This window comes from Canis aureus, chromosome 7, assembly GCF_053574225.1.
Source record: "Canis aureus isolate CA01 chromosome 7, VMU_Caureus_v.1.0, whole genome shotgun sequence".
NCBI classification, from domain to species: Eukaryota; Metazoa; Chordata; class Mammalia; order Carnivora; family Canidae; genus Canis; species Canis aureus.
Window position 1 is genome coordinate 67588661 of NC_135617.1, and position 17975 is coordinate 67606635.

A 17975-nucleotide genomic window follows, 5' to 3' on the forward strand; every position below is an offset into this window, starting at 1 on the left:
AAAAAAAAAGAAAAAAGAATACAGATCAAATAAAACTATTGAGAAGAGATGACATTTGAGCTGGGCATTAAGAATATGTAGGAACTGGCAACTATACTTCAATTAAAATTTTTCTTTGAGGGCCATGTGGGTGGCTCAGTCAGCTAGGCCTCTGACTCTTGGTTTTGGCTCAGGTCATAATCTCATGGGTTGTGGGACTGCGCCCCGAGATGGGCTCAATACACAGCACGGAGTCTGCTTGTCCCCCCTCTTTCTACCCCTCCCCCTTCATAAATAAATATATATATTTTTAAAATAAGGGTTTTTTTTGAAAAAAGAATATATAAGAACTATGTGATAAAAGAAGTACACAGTATAACCTATGAAATAATCTTGCCAAAAATATTAAACCTGAATCTTATCAATACTGCAGATCTAACTACCAGATTATAGGAAATATAGGGGGCAGAGGAATATGTTAAATGATACAAAGTAGAGTCAATCAGTGGAATCCAAAAAACTCAACAGGGCAATTGAGCCAGTTTTTTCAACAAATAAATTGAAAAACAAAAAGAAGAATGGAAAATATATAATTTCAGAGTCTTAAGGATGGAATATGTGGACCTTGTTCAAACCTCAATTTGAACTAATTGGAAAAGAACTTGAGACAAAGTCTACTAAAGGAAGGCGACTTTAATAAGCATACAAAAGATCTTGCCCTTGAGACATTTGAAGTCAGAGGTGGGCTGAGTCTAAGTAAAGCCACAACACAGCTCAGTTTCTGATACAATTAGGATGATCAGTCTCTCACTTTTTTGCCTAATAAGTATGTATCGTATGTGGGAAGAAATAACATTGACTTCAGTCTCTTTTTTACACAACTTCCAGCATATAGTTTTTAAAAACCACAAGGAATTTGAAGAAGTAGGGAAAATGTCTGACAATTAAGGGAAAAAAAGTATAGAGATACCTAAGTAACTCAGTCAGTTAAGTATCTGACTATTGATCTCAGCTCAGGTCTTGATCTCAGGCTTATAAGTTCAAGCCCTGCATTAGGCTCTATGCTGGGCATAGAACATACTAGAAAGAAAGAGAAAGAAAGAAAGAAAGAAAGAAAGAAAGAAAGAAAGAAGAAAGAGAGAGAGAGAGAGAGAGAGGGAGGGAGGGAGGAAGGAAGGAAGAAAGAAAAAGAAAGAAAGAAAGAAAGAAAGAAAGAAAGAAAGAAAGAAAGAAAGAAAGAAGAAAGAAAGAGTATACAATAGAAGCAATCCCACAGATGACCCAGGTGTCATAGTTAGCAGTAAAAGACTTCAAAATAACTATTATATTTAAGAAAATGGTGTAAAATATGGACAAAATGAATGAAAAAATGAGTAATTTCAAAAGAGAATTATAATTGACAGAAAAAGAATCAAATGGACATTCTAAGACTGGAAAATGAACATTCGTTGGACATGCTTAACAACAGACTGGACACAGCACAAGATAGGACTATATCACTCAAAGACAATGAACATAAGATATTCAGGATGAAGTACATAAAGAAAAACGAGGTAAAAACAAGAGAGAGCATTCAAGACATGTAACACATAATCAAATGACCTAATGTATGTGTTTTTGGAGTCCAAGAAAGAAGAGAATGGGGGAAATAATATTTGAAGATATAATGACTGAGAATTTGCCAAAACATGAAAGATAGCAAACTCAAAGATTCAAGAAGTTTATCAAACCCTAAGCAAAATAAAAAGAAAACCAAGCACAGGTATATCATAGTCAAATTGCTGAAAACCAAAGATAAAGTCTTAAAAGCAGTTAGAAAAAAAGGCACATACTTGCAGAAGAACAATAACAACACTTACTGATGACTTTATTTTTTTAAAGATTTTAATTATTTACTCATGAGAAACAGAGAGAGAGGCAGAGACACAGGCAGAGGGAGAAGCAGGCTCCATGCAGGGAGCCCGACGCGATCCCTGATGCCAGGCTCGATCCCAGGAATCCAGGATCACACCCTGGGCTGAAGGCGGTGCTAAACAGCTGAGCCACCCAGGGATCCCCTACTGCTGACTTTTTAACAAAACCTATGGGGAGCCAGAAGACCAAAGAGTAACATCTTTTAAGTTCTGAAAGAAATGAAAAATCTGCAGACCTAAAATTCTGTACCCAGTGAAAATATCCTCTGAAAATGAAGATGAAATAAAGATTTTATTAGACAAAGAAACTGACAGAATTCATTACCTACAGGTTCACTCTACAAGAAGTCTTAGAGAAAGTTCTTCAGGCTGGGGCACCTGACTGGCTCAGTTGGTAGAGCTTGCAACTCTTGATCTCAGGGTCACGAGTTCTAAACCCACTGTTGCGTGTAGAGATTACTTAAAAATCAGATCTTAAAAGAGAGAGAGAGAGAATGTGCTTTAGGATGAATGAAAATTACTGCAGGGGGAAGCTCAGAACTATAAAAAAGGAATGAAGAGCATTGGAAGGACTAAATATATGGATATGTATAAAAGAATATAGCTTGTAATTGTTTAAAGCAATAATAATAACTATCATGTGCAGTTTATGATGCATAAAAGTATGTTATATGACTACAAAAATACAAAAGACAAGATAGTAAATGGAGGTAAACTATTCACAAAGTAGCAAAGAACTAATTTAAGGTAGATTATAATAAGTTAAAGATGCATATTATTATGTCCAGGGAAACTATTGAAATAATAGTGCAAAAGAGGTATAATTAAAAATTAATAGAGAAGGGATGCCTGGGTGGCTCAGTGGTTGAGCGTCTGCCTTTGGCTCACGGCGTGATCCCGGAGTTCTGGGATCGAGTCTTACATCGGGCTCCCTGCGTGGAGCCTGCTTCTCCCTCTGCCTGTGTCTCTGCCTCTCTCTCTCTCTCTGTGTCTCTCAGGAATAAATAAGTAAAATCTTAAAAAAAAAAAATTAATAGGGGATCCCTGGATGGCTCAGTGGTTTACCGCCTGCCTTCTGCCCAGGGTGTGATCCTGGAGTCCTGGGATGGAGTCCCACATCAGGCTCCATGCATGGAGCCTGCTTCTCCCTCTCTCTCTCTCTCTCTCTCTCTCTCTCTCTCTCTCTCCCTTATGAATAAATAAATAAAATCTTTAAAAAAATTAATAGAGAAAAGGGGTATCTGGATGGTTCAGTCAGTTGGGCAGCCAGCTCTAGATTTTGGCTCAGGTCATGATCTCAGGGTCCTGGGATCCAGCCGCCTGTCAAGCTGCATGCTCAGCAGGGAGCCTGCTTGAGGATTCTTTCTGTCCCTCTCCCTTTGCCCCTCCTCCCTCTCACATTCTCTCTCACTCTCTGTAAAATAGAATAAGTAAATCTTTTTTTTTTTTTTTTTTAAGATTTTATATGTAGGGACGCCTGGGTGGCTCAGTGATTTAGCGCCTGCCTTCGGCCCAGGGCGTGATCCTGGAGTCCCGGGATCGAGTCCCACATCGGACTTCCTGCATGGAGCCTGCTCCTCCCTCTGCCTGTGTCTCTACCTCTCTCTCTCTCTGTGTCTCTCAAGAATAAATAAATAAATAAATAAATAAATAAATAAATAAATAATCTTTCTAAAAAATTTTATTTGTATCTTGGAGATTCTTAATATTAATACTGAGCCAAAGGAGGGTTTTTGAATTTGTTTGATTGATTATTTATTTATTTATTTATTTATTTATTTATTTATTTATTTTTTGTTTTGTTTGATTGATTAATTGATTTTTTTTGTTCCAGATTTCAGGTTAGTTTTTATTTTAAACAGCTTTATTGAATCATAACTGACATACAATAAATGACACATATTTTAAGTGCCCAATTTGATATTTTGACCTATGTATACACTCATGAAACCATCACCACAATTGAGATGAGCATATCAGTCACCCCCAAAAGTTTCCTCATACCCATTGATAAGTCCATGCTCCTGGCCCTACCCAACTAAGTTCCCACTCCCAGACAACCACTGATCTGCTTGCTATTACGATACATTGGTTATTTTCTGGACTTTTACATAAATGGAATGATACAGTATGTGCTGTCTCTGGCAAGGCGGGGGAACTGGCTTCTTTCACTCAGCGTAATTACTTTAAGATTCATGCATGCTGCTTCATGTACCAAGAATTCATTCCTTTTTTTTTTTAATTCATTCCTTTTTTTTTTTTTTTTTTTATGATAGTCACACAGAGAGAGAGAGAGAGGCAGAGACACAGGCAGAGGGAGAAGCAGGCTCCATGCACCGGGAGCCCGACGTGGGATTCGATCCCGGGTCTCCAGGATCGCGCCCTGGGCCAAAGGCAGGCGCCAAACCGCTGCGCCACCCAGGGATCCCCGTATAACTATCTCACGATCTGTTTATCCATTCATCTGCTTATGGACATGAGTTGTTTCCAGTTGGGGGCTATTATAAAGTTGCTATAAGCAATAATGCAAAAGTCTTTGGATGAACATATTTCACTTCCCTTAGGAACAGAATGGCTGAGTGTGTGATCAACATTTTAAGAATTTTCTGAAATGTTTGAACTATTTCATTTTTTTAAAGATTTATTTATGGGCAGCCCGGGTAGCTCAGCGATTTAGCGCCGCCTTCAGCCCAGGGCCTGATCCTGGAGACCCGGGATCGAGTCCCACATCGGGCTCATAATTTATTATTATGAATAAATAAATAAAATCTTTTAAAAATGTTTTTTAAAAAAATAATAAAGATTGATTGATTCATGAGAGAGAGAGAGAGAGAAAGAGAGAAAGAGAGAAAGGCAGAGTCACAGGCAGAGGGAGAAGCAGGCTCCATGGCTCCATGCAGGGAGCCCAATGTGGGACTCGAACCTGAGATTCTGGGATCATGCCCTTAGCCAAAAGCAGACACCCAACTGCTGAGCCACCTAGGTGTCCCATGTTCAGTTTTTTTAATTTAATACTTTCTAATAGCTAGTAATTCTCACTGTGTGTGTTTTTAATTTGCCTTTCTCTAATGACCAATCATGTTGAAAATTCTTTCATATGCTTATTTTATATTCATGTATCTTTTAGTTTTATTGATTTGCTCTATGGTTTTTCTGTTTTTTATTTCATTGATTTCTACTCCGATCTTTTTTTTTTTTTTTTTTTTTTTGCTTTGCTTGTTGTGGGTTTCATTTGCCCTTTTTTTTAAAAAGAAGATTTTATTTGTTCATGAGAAACACACACACACACAGAGAGAGAGAGAGAGAGAGAGAGAGAGGCAGGCAGAGACACAGGCAGAGGGAGAAGCAGGTTCCCTGCAGGGATCCTGACGTGGGACTCGATCCAGGGTCTCCAGGATCACACCCTGGGCTGACGGCAGCGCTAAACCGCTGAACCATCCGGGCTGCCCTCATTTGCCCTTTTTTATTAGATCCTTAATGTGGAAGCTGAGGTTATTGACCTGAGACCTTTCTTCTCTTTAATACTGGTTTATAATGCTATAAATTTTTATCTACTGCTTTAGCAACATTCCACAAATTTTAATATGTTGTTTTTTTATTCAATTCAAAATATTTTATGATTTCACTCTTGATTTCTCCTTTGATCCTGGATTATTTAGAAGTGTGTTAGTTTCCAGATATCTTAACCTTTGCTATGTGTTCTTGATGAATGGACCCATTCATTCCTTATTCAACATCACTCTTTGTGCCTGGTGATATTTTTGCTCTGAGTTTTACTTTGTCTAATATTATTATTGCCATTACAGCTTTCTTTAGAATAGTGTTACCATGGTAAATCTTTTCTCTGTGCTTTCATTTTTAACATACTTGTATCTTTAAATTTAAAGTGGGTTTCTTGTAGGTGGTATGTAATTTGGTCTTTTTTTTTTCTCTCTGAAAATCTCATCTTTATTTGGGATTTAGACTATTTGCATTTATTTTTTTATAGATTATTTATTTATTTATTTATTTATTTATTTATTCATGAGAAACACAGAAAGAGAGAGGCAGAGACACAGGCAGAGGGAGAAGCAGGCTCCATGCCCGACATGGACTCGATCCCCAGTCTCCAGGATCAGGCCCTGGGCTGAAGGCGGCACTAAACTGCTGAGCCACCGGGGCTGCCCCACTATTTGCATTTAATGTGATTATTGATATAATTAGGTTTGAGCCTATCATCATGCTATTTGTTTTTATTTGTATAATTTGTTCTTTGTTCCACTTTTCCCTTTTTTTGCTTTCTTCTGGATTAGGTGAATATTTTCAGTGATTCACTTTTATCCTTTTTGTTGGGTTGTTAGCTACAACTCTTTGTTGGGTTGATTTAGAAGTTGCTGTAGGGTTTATAGTATACATATTTAACTTATCATAGTCTACCTTCAAGTAATATTGTGTGACTTCTTCCGTAAGAACCTTACAACCGTATACTTCCACGTCTTCCCTTCCAGCCTTCATACTATTGTTGTCATACATTTTACTTCCATGTATGTTAGAAGCCCCCAAACATATTGCTATTATTTTTACTTTAAATAATCACTTATCTTTAAGAAGATTTGAATAATAAGAAAAATTTTTTGCTATTTACCCATATTACATTTCTATTGCTTTTCATTCCTAGGTGTAGATTCATATTTCCACCTGGAATTGTTCTCCTTTTGCCTGAAGGAGTTCCTTGAACATTTCTTGAAGTGTCGGTCTTTCAGATTTTTTTTTTCAGAATTTTTTATATCTGAAAAAGTCCATATTTCATCTTTGTTTTCCAAGTTTTTTATAAGATTTTATTTATTTGAGAAAGAGAGAGAATGAGCAAGAGAGAGAGAGAGGGAGCAAGGGGAGGGACAGAGGGAGAGGGAGAAGCAGACTCTCCACTAAAGAAGGAGCCTGACTTGGGGCTCCATCCCAGGACCCCAGCATCATGACCTGAGCTGAAGGCAGACGCTTAACTGACTGAGCACCCTCATCTTTGTTTTTTGTTTTGCTTTTTAAAGATTTTATTTATTCACGAGAGACACAGAGAGAGAGGCAGAGACATAGGCAGAGAGAGAAGCAGGCTTCTGCCAGGGAGCCCAATACAGGACTCAGTCCTGGGACTCTAGGATCACGCCCCTAGCTGAAGCCAGATGCTTAACCACTGAGCCACCCAGGTGTCCCCTCATCTTTGTTTTTGAAAGATATTTTCACTAAGTAGAATCTAGGCTTAACAGTTTAAGTATTCTTGGGATCCCTGGGTGGCGCAGCGGTTTGGCGCCCGCCTTTGGCCCAGGGCGCGATCCTGGACACGCGGGATCGAATCCCACGTCGGGCTCTCGGTGCATGGAGCCTGCTTCTTCCTCTGCCTGTGTCTCTGCCTCATTCTCTCTCTCTCTCTCTCTGTGACTATCATAATAAATAAAAAAAAATTTAAAAAAAAACAGTTTAAGTATTCTAAAGAGTCTATTCCACTCTCTTCTGGCTTGCATCGTTTTTCTAAAGAGAAATCCTCTATCATCTTTTTCCTGTTCCCCTATATGTAATGTGTCTTTTATCTCCCATTGCTTTTAAGATTTGTTCGTTCATTTGTTTGTTTTTAAGAAGTACCAGAACTGGGCAGCCCGGGTGGCTTTGCGGTTTAGCACCGCCTTCAGCCTAGGGCCTGATCCTAGAGACCCGAGATCGAGTCCCATGTCAGGCTCCCTACATGGAGCCTGTTTGTGTCTCTGCCTCTCTTTCTGTGTGTGCCTCTCATGAATAAATAAATAAAATATTTTTTTTTAAAAAAGAAGAAGTACCAGAATTTTTATTTTTGCTTAGTTTTATTAAGAATTTGTTCCTTAGGGCAGCCCCGGTGGGGTTTGGCGCAGCGGTTTAGCGCCGCCTGAAGCCCGGGGTGTGATCCTGGAGATGGGGAATTGAGCCCTCGTCGGGCTCCCTGCATGGAGCCTGCTTTTCCCTCTGCCTATGTCTCTGCCTCTCTCTCGCTCTCTCTGAATAAATAAATAAATAAATAAATCTTAAAAAAAAAAAAAAAAGACTGTTCCTTATTGCTGGTTTTAAGCAATTTGTTATAATGTGCTTTGGAATAGTTCTCTTTTTCTAAGATTTTATTTTTAAGTAAGTCTTTATGTTTCTTCTGCTTGCGGTTCATTGAGCTTCAGGAATCCTTTGGGTTCTAGTTTTCATCAAATTTATAAAAATTTTGGCCATTCTTCTTCAAATATTTACTATCTCTTTACCTTCCTCTTCAGGAACTCCTCTAACATGTTATTAGTCCACTTGAAGTCATCCTGTAGCAAACTGATACACTGGGGTTTTGGTTTTCCCCTTTTCTATTTATTTTCTTTTAAAAATTTTTATTTATTTATTCACGAGAGACACAGAGGGAGAGAGAGAGGCAGAGACACAGGCAGAGAAAGAAGCAGGCTCCATGCAGGGAACCCGTCATGGGACTCGACTCCAGGTCTTCAGGATCACACCCTGAGCTGAAGGCGGTGCTAAACTGCTGAGCCACCGGGGCTGCCCTCTATTTATTTTCTTTATGCTTTCTCTCTGTGTTTCTTTTTTTTTTTTTCCTGTGTTTCATTTTGGATGGCTTCTGGTTATATCTTCAGATTCATAGATATTTTTTTCTTCTGTAATGTCTACTCAGCTGGTAATCCCATACAGTAGATTTTTCCATATCAGACATTGTTGTTTTCATTTCTAGAAGTTCAGTGTTGGTCTTTTTATATCTTCTACATCTCTACTTAACATATTATTATTTCTTCTAGTGTCTTAAACATACAGAATATAAAAAAAACATACAGAATATAGTAATAGTTTTTGTGTTCTTTTCTATTTTGTGTGTGTGTGTGTGTGTGTGTTCTTTTCTATTGATTCTATCAAGGTACTTTTTAGGTCAGTTTCAATTGGCTGATTTTCCTTCTCATTAAGGGTCATTTTTTTCTGACTCTTTGTATATACATTAAATTTTATTAGATAGTAGACCAATTATGTTAGATATTGTAAATTTTATCTTTTGGGGCCTGAAATATAATTATATTCCTATAAATATTCTTGACCTTTGTTCTGGGATGTGGTTAAATGACTTGGAAACATTTTGATCACTTTAAGTATGACTTATTTATGCTTTGTTAGGTGAGACCAGAGCAGCATTTAGTCTAGGGCTAATTTTCCCCCAAACGGAGACAAAGTCTAAATATACCCAATGCTCTGAATATTAGATTTAACATAGTCAAAGGAGCCTTATGCTTTAATTTGTGTTATTTTATAAATTTGCAGATGGAGACTTTTTTGAGCTCATGATACAGATTTGTTAGTAAAGTTTTTCATTATAAGAATAATACTTGCTGGGGATCCCTGAATGGCTCAGCGGTTTAGCACCTGGCTTCAACCCAGGGCGTGATCCTGGAGTCCTGGGATCGAGTCCTGCATCAGGCTTCCTGCATGGGGCCTGCTTCTCCCTCCCTGTGTCTCTGCTTCTCTCTGTGTGTCTCTCATGAATTACAAAAAAAAAGAAGAAGAATACTTGCTTTTATTTTATTTTAATTATCTGAATTTTTAAAAATTTTTTATTTATTTATGATAGTCACACAGAGAGAGAAAGAGAGGCAGAGACATAGGCAGAGGGAGAAGCAGGCTCCATGCCCCAGGAGCCTGACATGGGATTCGATCCCGGGTCTCCAGGACCGCGCCCTGGGCCAAAGGCAGGCGCTAAACTGCTACGCCACCCAGGGATCCCTAATACTTGCTTTTAAATGAAGATTGAGGGGCAGCCCCGGTGGCTCAGAGGTTTAATGCCACCTTCAGTCCAGGGCAGGATCCTGGAGACCTGGGATCGAATCCCACCTCAGGCTCCCTGCATGGAGCCTGCTTCTCCCTCTGCCTGTGTCTCTGCCTCTCTCTCTCTCTCTCTCTCTCTCTTAGGAATAAAAAAATAAAATAAAGTAAAAAGATTTAAAAAATAAATAAATCTTAAAAAAAAAAATGAAGATTGACAGGGCCCCTGGGTGCCTCAGAGGTTGAGCCTCTGCCTTTGGCTCAGGTCATGATCCTGAAGTCCTGGGATCAAGTCCTACATCAGACTCCCCATGTGAGCCTGCCTCTCCCTCTGCCTGTGTCTCTGCCTCTCTCTGTGTTTCTCATGAATAAATAAACAAAATCTTAAAAAATAATAAATAAATGAAGATTGACAAAATAGGGGCACTTGGGTGACTCAGTCTGCCTTCAGCTCAGGTCATAAGTCCAGAGTCCTGGAATCAAGGCCTGCATCAAGCTTGCTGCTCAGTGGGGAGTCTGCTTCTCCCTCTCTTTTTACCCCTCCAAGCAGCTTGTGAGCACTTTTTCTCAAATAAATAAATAAAATCTTTTTTTAAAAAAAGAAAGAAAACCTTTATTTATTTTTAGAAAAAAAATTTTTATTTATATATTCATGAGAGACACAGAAAGAGAAAGACACAGACACAAACAGGGAGAAGCAGGCTCCATGCAGGGAGCTTGACATAGGACTCCATCCTGGGTCTCCAGGATCATGCCCTGGGCTGAAGGTGGCGCTAAACCGCTGAGCCACCCAGGCTGCCCTAGAAAACCTTCTTTTATTTTATTTTTTTTTAAACATTTTTTTATTTATTTATGATAGTCATACAGAGAGAGAGAGAGGCAGAGACACAACAGGCAGAGGGAGAAGCAGGCTCCATGCACCGGGAGCCCGATGTGGGATTCGATCCCGTGTCTCCAGGATTGCGCCCTGGGCCAAAGGCAGGCGCCAAACTGCTGCGCCACCCAGGGATCCCCGAAAACCTTCTTTTAAAAAAAAAAATCTACAGGGGATCCCTAGATGGCTCAGCAATTGAGCATCTGTCTTCGGCTCAGGGCAAGATCCTGGAGTCCGGGGATCAAGTCCTACATCAGACTCCCCATGTGAGCCTGCTTCTTCCTCTGCCTGTGTCTCTGCCTCTCTGTGTGTCTCTCAAGAATAAATAAATAAAATCTTTAAAAATTAAATTAAATTTTTAAAAATCTACAAAATGTAGAAACACAGGGAAAAAAATCCCTTGTACTTCCACTCTGTTAACATTCCAAGAGGCTTCCTTTGCTTTACTAGAAAGCATGGGCTTTCCCCTAGTAATGCAAGGATTCTCCCCTCCATAGTTACAGAACTTTCTAAAACTTCAACAAATTAGGGAGAGTATTTCGATTAAATCTAGAAGAAAATAACCCATGCTAATATGCATTTCTTGACCTCAGGTTGATTGATAAAGAATCTGGGAAGTGCTGCTGGCTGCCCACATCTGGCCCCAGCCCTACAGGGACCTCCCAGGCCTACAAGTTTGTTTCTAGAGTTCTTTCTTCAGATTTAATAAACTCAAGGAACTACCAGACAGTAGACAGAAGCTGTGACCATTCTCTGACACTCTTTTTTAGGAAACCTTGGGTCATGGCTGCTCCTCCAGGTTCAGGGCAAGTTGTCCTGGGCCAACCTGTGATGTTAGCAATTTGTCTCCAGATTTTTTTCACTTAGGGAACATTTGTGTGCTTGCCAATTGCTGAGCCTTATGCTTGTCTGGGCTTTTAAAAAATGCCTCTCTGCTCTGGAGGAAATTATAGGCGGGAGGAGGAGACAGCATATAACCCAAGGACTGTAATGCTAAATACACCAAACCCCTGTTGGAAAATGCTGCAGGGCTTTGAGGGCAAAGCATGAGGCAGGATTCTGCATTGCCCTCTGCTGGGAGCAACAGGAAAGAATTTTAGTTTTGGTTGGTTGGATGGTTTCTGTTTTTTACAAGAACACCAAACATATTTTATTAGCAAAAAAAAAAAAAAAAAAAAATCCAGCTGTTACGAGTCCCATTAAGTAGGAACACACATTAGCAATCAAAGGGTTAGTGTTATATACAAATATATATTTTCTCTTTTGTAGCTTTGGCACTAGCCATAGGGATATAAAAGAACATTTTGTAGCAGCAGGTTAGGAAACTGAGGGGCACTCACCAGTAGTTTTGAGCACATTAACAAAAACACACAAGAATGGATTTGACCACTTTAGTGAAAAATGTCTAGCACAGAACTGTAAATTCAGCTTAATACCAAGGAGCAAATACTAGAATTTGATATTTCTTCCAAAATAGCTCACTCAAGAAGTATTGCACACTATTCTAAGTGACAAAAGGGTGCTGCGTAAACTCATTTACACAGACAATGGCTGTACAGTACCTTTTTAAAAAGATTTTATTTATTTATTCATGAGAGACACAGAGAGAGAGGCAGAGACACAGGCAGAGGGAGAAGCAGGCTCCCCATGGGGAGCCCGATGTGGGACTCAATCCCAGGATCATGACTTGAGCCAAAGGCAGACGCTCAACCAATGAGCTACCCAGGCATCCCCATACAGTACCTTTTAAATCTGTAATTTAGGTTCCAGATTTTCTATTAAAAATTAACTGCACTGAAATATTATAAATTGTACTTAAGTAACTGGGCTATGAGAGTTTATAGCGAAGAGAAATACTGCTATCCAAACTATTAATTATAGTTTAACAATAAACTCAACATCAGCAGCCACTGCACTTATTATTATCTGACTTGTTCAGGCATCCTCTAGTCTCACTTCTTTCATGGTCCACAAACTCAACATAGGAATAGGAGCTCAGTATGGGAATCAATGATTAGACTACATTTGTCAACTTATAAGTCATGTACGGGGGTGCCTGGGTGGTGCAGTCAGTTGAATGTCTTACTCTTGATTTATGGCTCAGGTCATGATCTCAAAGTCCCGAGATGGAGCCCTGAGGAGGGCTTGCCTGCTTGTCCCTTTCCCTCTGCCCCCTGTCGCCCTGCTCCTTTGTCTCTCTCTCTCTCATAAATAAATAAAATCTTAAAATCAAAAGTCACACACAGGATTACATTGCAGCAGCTATCCCAAATGTCTGGGATTTTTGTGTGTCTTGTGATTGTTGTTTAGTTTAGTTTTTTTTTTTTTTTTGTCATTTAGTTTTTATTTCACAATTATAAACTTAACTCTGCAATCCAGCTAGACTTGGAGGGGAGTAAGGAAAATATGGAATCCATAAAACTGCATTAAAAGCACAAAGATTATAGGATATTTCAAGTAGATGAGAGTGAAAGGGTGCTCTCTTAAGCCACAGAAGGAATGGTCTGGCAGCTTAGGTAAAGCACAAGTCAAATTTATTAGATTTGTCCACAGTCAGCAATGGTGATCTTCTTGCTGGTCTTGCCATTCCTGGACCCAAAGTGCTCCATGACTTCGATGATATTCCTGCCCTCTTTTGTCTTGCCAAAGATCACATGCTAGCCATCCAACCCAGTTGGTATTGGTAGTGCAGATGAAAAACTGGAAAGCTTTTGTGCTGGGTCCAGCATTTGGCATGGACAAGATGCCAGGACCTGTGTGCTTCAGGATGAAATTCTCATCATCAAATTTCTCCCTATAGATGGACTTGTTGCCAGTGCCATTATGGTGTGCGAAATCACCACCCTGGCATAGAAATCCTAGAATAATCCTGTGAAAGCAGGAAACTATAATAAAACTCTTTTTCCCCAGTGCTCAGGGCATGAAAGTTCTCTGCTGTTTTTGGAACTTTGTCTGCAAACAGCTCAAAGGAGACAGGACCCAAGGGCTCACCCTCACCAGCAATGTCAAAGAACACCATGGATTCTTGGGGTTGATCAAGGTTGGTTGATGTGGATGGCTCCAAGGCAGCAGTGTCTATAAGGTTCCAAATGTCTGTTTTAAATTTTTTTTTATTTATTTATGATAGTCACACACAGAGAGAGAGAGGCAGAGACACAGGCAGAGGGAGAAGCAGGCTCCATGCACCAGGAGCCCGACGTGGGATTCGATCCCGGGTATCCAGGATCACGCCCTGGGCCAAAGGCAGGCGCCAAACCGCTGCGCCACCCAGGGATCCCCCAAATGTCTGTTTTAAATTAAAGCACCCATTAAACTATTAATACCTAACCTATAAATACAATTTTATTACCAACTTTATAAATCTGAAATTTTAGAACTATTATTTTTAAGACCTGGCTTATAAACAGTATCTTTTGCAGAAGAGACAAAGAAACTGAATATAAACTATATCAACATGTAAGTGAATTCTACTATGCCCTTGGGGCCAGAAAATTGCATTTTTTTTGTAAAAGGAAGATAGTTATTATTTTTTGGACTTCCTAAGTTTAATTTACAGAACTACAAGCATTTCTGCTTTGAGAAATTTATAGAAAAATTCTTTTAAAAAACCCCCTAAACATTAGGCATACTGGTGAAATACTCATCTAATATTAATAATTCACTCTTCAGTAAGAAGTAGAATTCCTCATAGCAAATGCCCCAGAGTTGCCTCACTCAATTACCACAGACATTAAAAACCAAACTGTTAGCTAAATCAGCAAAATATTTTTGTAACCTTACTGAACACCTGTACCTGTAGCTTTATCCTCTGCTGTCTCAATAGGCACCACATTTATCTAAGTAACAACAGATCACATCTGACAGATACTAACACTAAGCTTGTATACTGTCCTGAAAAAGCCTAAAGGTGACATGTGTGCTTGCTGTAGGTATACTGTCCGATGCACATAAAAGCAGATCTAGTTAATGCCCTTTGAGAACAGGAGAGTTCTCTCTTAACTCTTTGTTAAGTGGCACACTCTTAACTTTTTGTTTATAACGATATTTAAAAAGAAAAAAGATTTATTTATTTATTTGAGAGACAGTATAAGCAGGGGTGGGGCCAAGGGAGAGGGAGAGAGACTCCCCAGCAGACTCTGTGCTCAGTGCAGAGCCTGATAGAGAGTTCAATCCCAGGGCCCTGACTGAGATCAGGATGTGAGCTGAAACCAAGAGTCTGACACCCAGCCGACTGGGTACCCCAGGTACCCTTATAATTACCCTCTTTTTTTTTAAGATTTTTAATTTATTTATTCATAGAGACATACAGAGAGAGAGAGAAAGGCAGAGACACAGGCAGAGGGAGAAGCGGGCTCCATGCAGGGAGCCTGATGTGGGACTCCATCCTGGGTCTCCAGGATCACACCCCAGGCTGCGGGCGGCGCTAAACCTCTGTGCCACCGGGGCTGCCCTAATTACACTCTTTAAAAATTCTGCACCATTGATGGTAAAGGAAGCCCATCAATTCCATTACATGCAGTGCATCTGCAGATTATTGAATGGCGGATATATTGCAGACTAAAAGGGAAAGTCGTCTAGTGATATAGTAAGCAATGGTTCAAAATATATGCAAGAACTGGGATCTTTTTAATGTTCCAAAAGCCCTGTTACAGCAGAGGAGTGAAATACACACAGGTCATGGACATCAAAACTAAAGTTTGTGGTTCTACTGTTCAATTTGGGCACGAAGGGATCTGCAGTGGCAAAGGAAGCTCACAGAGGAGAGATAGTCCTCTTGGGCAGAGTCCCTGAGCAAAAATGTGCCTGCAGCTCTCCCTTCAAGAAAGGCTTCTGTTTTCTTGATTACCTGGAATCAGAAGCAAATCAGACATGAGGCTGTGTATGTAATCAATCTGTGGATAGACTTCCCAAGCTCCCAGTCCGCTACCGTGGGCATAGTTGTCTCCAGATACCTGATGTTGCTTCTGCCTACGTGACTGCAAACACAGGGTGGTTGTGTCCTCTTCTGAGTCACAATTAGTTTATGAAATGGCAAAATTATCCCTGCTTATTTCAGGCAATCCATGAGCTAACTTTGGTCCTAGTTAATACAAGTTAACCTGTGCAGTGGCTTCAATGTATGTACATTGCAATGTATGTGCAATGGGAGAGGTGTCAACCCCATCTGCAATACTAGGTCATCTTCTCCCTCTAAGCTTATCTTCTTTATCTTCTGTAGAAGCCAAATATGGATCAAGTGTATCAAAAAATGTTGAATGTGGTTTCTCAGGGCCTCTATACTATGTAATCAAATGCCATTTTGGAACTAAATCTGAGCCAGCAGGAAAAGGGCGGTTTGCAAGGATTAATTCAGACAGGTGTATTTTTCTTTCATTAAAAAAAAGGAGGGGAGGGGGAGAAAAGGGCTTTAACTGCTTGTAAATTCTCATGGAAAAACACAAACTCACAGTATCCTGCAACCTTTGTCCCAGAGACTGACTTCCCTTCAGGGGTTCAAACAAAGGGACATAATGAAATACTGATGTCTGAATTAGAAAGTAAATAACTTTAATGACCAGGTAACACATCTTTTTGCAATTCAGATGGTTTCCCATTATTTGATTTTGACAAAATTGAATAAACACCTCCAGGAAAAAAAAAAAAAACAAAAAAACACCTCCAGGAATTGTCAGGTGATGAGTGATTAAAACAAGCTTTGGTGATGATTACTGAAGGGTTTTGGCAAATTATTTGGAAGGAGTTCCAAAAGAACACCAAGAACTATATTACTGTAGCAAAACCCTTTTGGTTCCTATCCACTTGTTTTATATGGGCCAGTTTTCTTGGCCATTACGAAAGAAAGAAAGAAAGAAAGAAAGAAAGAAAGAAAGAAAGAAAGGAAGGAAGGAAGGAAGGAAGGAAGGAAGGAAGGAAGGGAATGATGCAGGACTCTTGGAGAAAAATCACCCACCATTCTAATGAGATGCATTTGCAATAAAATTCCATGTATCAAAAAATGATGCTATACATTATTTTGATTAATCCTGCAATAAGAATACTTGTAATAGGTAAGAAAGTGTTTTGTTGTTGTTGTTGTTGTTGTTGGTAAGAAAGTTTTTAAAAGATTTTATTTTATTTTTTTTAAAGATTATTTGTTTATTTATTTATTTTTAAAGATTTTATTTATTTATTCATGAGAGACACAGAGAGAGAGGCAGGCAGAGTCATAGGCAGAGGGAGAAGCAGGCTCCATGCAGGGAGCCCGATGTGGGACTCGATCCTGGGTCTCCAGGATCACGCCCTGGGCGGAAGGCTGATGCTCAACTGCTGAGCCACCCAGGCGTCCCTAAAAGAGTTTTTAAAAGAAAGTTTTTAAAAGATTATGATCTCAGGAAACGTTTTTAATTTTTTTTTTTTTTTTTAATGATAGGCACACAGTGAGAGAGAGAGAGAGAGAGAGGCAGAGACACAGGCAGAGGGAGAAGCAGGCTCCATGCACCGGGAGCCCGACGTGGGACTCGATTCCGGGTCTCCAGGATTGCGCCCTGGGCCAAAGGTAGGCGCTAGACCGCTGCGTCACCCAGGCATCCCCTTTTTTTTTGTTTTGTTTTAAGATTTTATTTATTTACTCAGGAGAGAGAGAGAGGGGCAGAGACACAGACAGAGGGAGAAGCAGGCTCCATGCAAGGAGCCCGATGTGGGACTCGATCCAGGGACTCCAGGATCACGCCCCAGGCCAAAGGCAGGTACTAAACCTCTGAGCCACCCAGGGATCCCAAAAATTAAATTTCAATGTAAATGCACATTTATGTGTTAGAGAAGTATGACAGGATGATCAATAAAGACTTTTTTTTTTCATCATAAGTCAACTGGACTTTATTTCCAACTCCAATATTTTGCAGTTATTTTCTTGCCCAGGTGAGATTTTATTCCTGTCTCATACCTTCTTTTTTAATTTAAATTCATTTCATTAACATATAATGTATTATTGGTTTAAGAAGGTCAGTGATTCATTAGTTGCATACAATACCCATTGCTCATTACATCACAGGCCCTCCTTAAAGCCTGTCACCAAGTTACCCCATCTCCCCACCCCTTTCCCCTCCAGCAAGCCTCAGTTTGTTTCCTAGAGTTAAGAATCTCCTATAGGGAGGCGCCTGGGTGACTCAGTGGCTGAGCATCTACCTTCAGCTCTGGTGGTGATCCTGGGGTCAGGTGATTGAGTCCCACATTGGACTCCCGCAGGGAGCCTGCTTCTCCCTGTGTCTAGGTCTCTGCCTCTCTCTCTCTCTCTCTCATGAATAAATAATTAAGATCTTTAAAAAAAAAAAAGTGTCTTATGGTTTGTCTTCCTCTCTCATTTGCTCTGGTTTTATTTTTCCCCCCTTTTCCCATGATCCTCTGTTTTGTTTCTTAAATTCTACATGAGTGAGATC

General features: G+C 39.8%; 2 pseudogenes; both read right to left on the bottom strand.

The window, feature by feature from the left end:
* Positions 1–13097: 13097 nt before the first annotated feature.
* LOC144316902 (peptidyl-prolyl cis-trans isomerase A pseudogene) lies at positions 13098–13579 on the bottom strand (annotated as a pseudogene).
* Positions 13580–14953: 1374 nt separating this feature from the next.
* On the bottom strand, positions 14954–16127 carry LOC144316732 (suppressor of cytokine signaling 5-like; annotated as a pseudogene).
* Positions 16128–17975: the final 1848 nt, after the last annotated feature.